Below are 5,150 nucleotides of genomic sequence, written 5' to 3'. Positions count from 1 at the left end.
ACAAAGTAGTCTCCTGAGTAATGAGAACACAACTCCAGTAAAACGCGGAAGAGGTCCATCTGGCTCCTCCTCTACACTCGCATTCATTCACACAAACCACCCGAGAAGGGTACACTCTGTCCATTGCATTCACACACACATACACAGAGGCTATCGTTTAGTAGGCTATATTCTAGCCCAGAGCCAGTAGGACAACCATTGATGAAACACCAACACCAACATTTCACTTTCATTACAATTGTAAAGAGTTTTCTGTATGCGTCCCTTATCAATAGGCAATAGCATAGCTCATTATATTACAGCCCGATTTTGGAATGAAACGTTCCTTTTATCTTCTAAAATAATAGGCTACAAAGTGTAATTTTGTGTAAAAAAGTGTAAAATTTATATATATATATATATATATAAGTAAACTCATTCAAGTGGTCTTTTCCCCCCTCTTTCGAACTTATTTTTTTGTCTCTCAGGTTAGTGTTATTCGAGATCTCTGCACGATACTTTATGTAAGTGTACGTGCCAAACAAGAATCGTGTTGACCTAAATATTTTTGCCTTATACAACCATGTAACCGTCACGTGTAGCAGCTGTCTCATTACCCCGTCTGAAGCGCGGGGTGTAATCATTAGTCCAAACAGTTGCATTCCGTTTGCAACTAAAACGAGAGTTTCTATTCGACCAATTGAGGTAAATCCCTCCACGTTTCGTTCCGTTTGCTTCCGTTTAAGAAACGGTTTGCAACAGAACCGGCGGAATTGAATACACCCCTGTCTACAGCTAAAGTTAACGTGCGTCCCAGTGCACTTTACAGCCCCGCACCCGTTGTGTAGGTTAGTCTTGAGTGTCATGGATCGAGGGCATCTACAACGAGTTGCCTTTTACGCATGACCACCGGTCGCTGTGATATCTTATATTGTCACGACACTGCGAATTAATACATTGAACCACACGTTTGCCTACATGTATTTACGCTACTATCTAGCCTAAAAAAGATTGTCATAGTATGCTAAATAGGCTGTGTTTTGGCAAAACGTTTTGCCTTCCCTTGGCGAATATCATAGGCCTGTCTCTGATTGGCAATACGTAAATACAATGACGGGTAAATCATAGGCTACAACCGTGAGACATTATTTATTATTGTGTAGCCTAGGCTGCGCATTGTAGTTCAACATGCGATTTCACAACATCAAATCAAATTTTATTTGTCACATGCGCCGAATACAACAGGTGTGAAATGCTTACAGTGAAATGCTTACTTACAAGCCCTTAACAAACAATACAGTTTTAAGATAGAATACCAAAAGAAATCACAAAAAATACAATATAAAATAATACTAAATAAAAGTAACAAATAATTAAAGAGCAGCAGTAAATGCAAATAGTCTGGGTAGCCATTTGATTAGATGTTCAGGAGTCTTATGGCTTGGGGGTAGAAGCTGTTTAGAAGCCTCTTGGACCTAGACTTGGCGCTCCGGTACCGCTTGCCGTGCGGTAGCAGAGAGAACAGTCTATGAATAGGGTGGCTGGAGTCTTTGACAATCTTTAGGGCCTTCCTCTGACACCGCCTGGTATAGAGGTCCTGGATGGCAGGAAGCTTGGCCCCAGTGATGTACTGGGCCGTATGCATTACTCTCTGTAGTGCCTTGCGGTCGGAGGCCGAGCAGTTGCCATACCAGGCAGTGATGCAACCAGTCAGGATGCTCTCGATGGTGCAGCTGTAGAACCTTTTGAGGATCTGAGGACCCATGCCAAACCTTTTCAGTCTCCTTAGGGGGAATAGGTTTTGTCGTGCCCTCTTCACGACTGTCTTGGTGTGCTTGGACCATGTTAGTTTGTTGGTAATGTGGACACCAAGGAACTTGAAGCTCTCAACCTGCTCCACTACAGCCCCGTCGATGAGAATGAGGGCGTGCTCAGTCCTCTTTTTTTTCCTGTAGTCCACAATCATCTCCTTTGTCTTGATCACGTTGAGGGAGAGGTTGTTGTCCTGGCACCACACGGCCAGGTCTCTGACCTCCTCCCTATAGGCTGTCTCGTTGTTGTCGGTGATCAGGCCTACCACTGTTGTGTCATCAGCAAACTTAATGATGGTGTTGGAGTCGTGCCTGGCCATGCAGTCATGAGTGAACAGGGAGTACAGGAGAGGACTGAGCACGCACCCCTGAGGGGCCCCCGTGTTGACATTCGTCATTTGAATAAAAAGGCACAACTGTATTTGTGTCATCAGTGGCTAAGAAGATCCACCCCATCTGTACAAGTGCATGAACTTCCTACATTAATGTTTGGAAATTAACAAAGGCTACCATCAATAGAATATATAGGCTACGGTAAAAATTTAGGCAAAATATTTTGGGGGGAGATAAGTATATTGGTAATACTTTTTAATAAGCGTAATTAATAATGTATAAATAGTGTATATAGCATTAATACATGCATTTTGTTATTTGTGAACATTTAAAAGCATTATAAGCACTACAATTCAGTAGTAGTGTAGCCCAAAGGCCGGCAGATAGAGATATTGAGTCGTTTCATTTTACTGTCCAAAGGGAATGCATGCACAGGCCATACACAATATCAGTGGAGGCTGCTGAGGGGAGAACGGCTCATAATAATGGCCGGAACGGAGCAAATGGAATGGCATCAAACACCTGGAAACCATGTGTTTGATCTATTTGATACCACTCCACTGATTCCGCTCCAGTCATTGCCACGAGCCCGTTCTCCCCAATTAAGGTGCCACCAACCTCCTGTGATACACATGTATCCCGGTTCATACATAAAACATTCTCTATTCAGGCTCCTTAACTCAATTTAATGGCGAGAAGGTGAGAAAAAAAACAGGAAAAATATGCACTTTCTTTATGAAACACTATTTTCCACCACCTTGCTAGAGGGGCTAGTCCTGGATGTTGTGTATCGCGTTCAGCCAATCAGGTCGCAGCATATTTTTCCTGTTTTTTTCTCACCTTTTCGCCATTAAATCGAGTTAAGGGGGAACGTTGCGCCTTTGCAGCCTGAATGGAGAATGTTTAATGTACGAACCGGTCCATGGGGATACAAGTGTATACATGCCCTTAAGATGGAACGGCTCAATATCGCCATCTGCCGGCCATTGGGCTAGTAGTATAAGCATACAGTATAAAACATGTATAATAGCTTATTCATGAGTTATTATAAAGTGAACCTACATATATATATATATATACACACACACACATATACATATATACACATACATATACACATATACATATATATACACATACATATACACATATACATATATATATATATATATATATATATATATATATATATATATATATATATATATATATATACACACATACATACATATATATATAGGCCTTATGCATGCTGTAGTGTATAGCCCTTGCTGTTATATACTTACCTGTGCTAGCTTATACAGCCATGGCATTCATATTATAGCAGTGCTATAGCAGACATTTTATTTCTCTGCTTTCCTTTCAGAACCACATAGTTAATGTCAGTTATCACTGGACATGATTCTCAGTTATCTGAACCATGAGTGGTCAGGTGTGTGTGTGTGGATGTGGACATCTTCCATTAAACTCCCCTTAACCTGAACATCCGCCTCATCCTTGTTCTGACCGGACATTCTGTAGTGGTTGCTACCGGCCTTAAAACAGCACCTAAGGTTTCTATTACATTCATGGTCCTTCGATTCTCTACAACACTCCACTCTAAATGTTGCGTTTATATTTTTGTTCAGTATACATACATACAGAACATGTTTCACAAGCACCTGACAAATGAAAACTACGACTTCATTCAGAAACAAGTTGACACTTTTGATAGAATTGTCTGCACTCAACTGATGTTGGTCTTAGCGCAAGTCAATGGCGCACCCTACTGGCATAAGGATCATTTTCAGCTGCAGAAATCTGACTGCATGCTCATTATTTCTTATCCTTAACATTTTGGTCACAGTAAGATAGGAAACCGATGTCGTGACTAATCAGTTTGTATCCTTTTTGTACCAATATGGAGCCTGGTTCCCAAAGTTCTAAATCATTCTGGGCTTTGTAGTTTTGGAATCGTTTATTTTCAGTATTTGTGAACTCAAATATTCAAAAGGTTTTGTACATATATAGTTCTACAGTGAATATATTAATTAGCCCATCCATCCTTACTCTACCTATTACACACAAACAACATAAAACACTCATCACATCCTTAGTCAGTGTTCACTGACAGTTACTCCCTTTACCATTCAGTTACACTGGATCATTGTCCTGAGGCAACAGGTAATGGGCATGCAAAACAATGGCCGACTAACGCTAAGATTAGAACCTATTGAAGAAAACAAATCTATAAAACTAAGGTTGCGTTTACACAGGCAGACCAATTATGATCATTTTTTCACTAATTTGTATTTTTTTAACCAATCAGATCATCTCTGAAAAATATCTGATGTGAAAAGATCTAATGTGATTGGTCCGAAGACTAATAAGTAGGAAAAATATCAGAATTGGGCTGCCTGTGTAAGACCTTCTGAGACAGAGGCCATTATATGAAGTTCATTTGGTTTTAGCGTGGTACACTTTGTCAGTACAATTTATCCCCTAGTGAAATAGACATCACGGTAGGCTTCCAGTTCAGTCATATCCTCTGTGTGGCTCCCTAACTATTTCATCAAAACAGTGATTATGAATGTAACAAACAAGCAATCTATTGCAAGTATCTATTGCAGTTATACAATATGCACTACAATCGCTTGGTCCAACTGTCTTCAAGACCATAATGTAGAGTTGCCTATATTATGAGAATGTACCTATGGAATATACTGTTGTTTGCTGTGAAAGACAGTTTAACTAATTATTTACTCGATGGATATCAAGTCATATCTACACAACACAAATATATATTTTTTGTGTATTCGATACCAAATAATTATCTTCCATCCAAGGAAATCCTCTTGCGGTCTCCTTTTCCAGGAATAGGAAACAACAGGGTTCATTAAAACACTAGCACATACCTCACAGGAAAAAAATTGTTGGCAAAATAACCAGGTTTCCATCCAACCTTTTTATGCGAGTAAAGTAAATGTTGGATAAAACATATGACGACACATTTGACGGTAAACTTTACAAATGTCGACAAAACAAAAT

This window comes from Coregonus clupeaformis, chromosome 28 (assembly GCF_020615455.1).
Source record: "Coregonus clupeaformis isolate EN_2021a chromosome 28, ASM2061545v1, whole genome shotgun sequence".
NCBI lineage: Eukaryota > Metazoa > Chordata > Actinopteri > Salmoniformes > Salmonidae > Coregonus > Coregonus clupeaformis.
Note: the sequence above shows the minus strand (reverse complement) of the source record.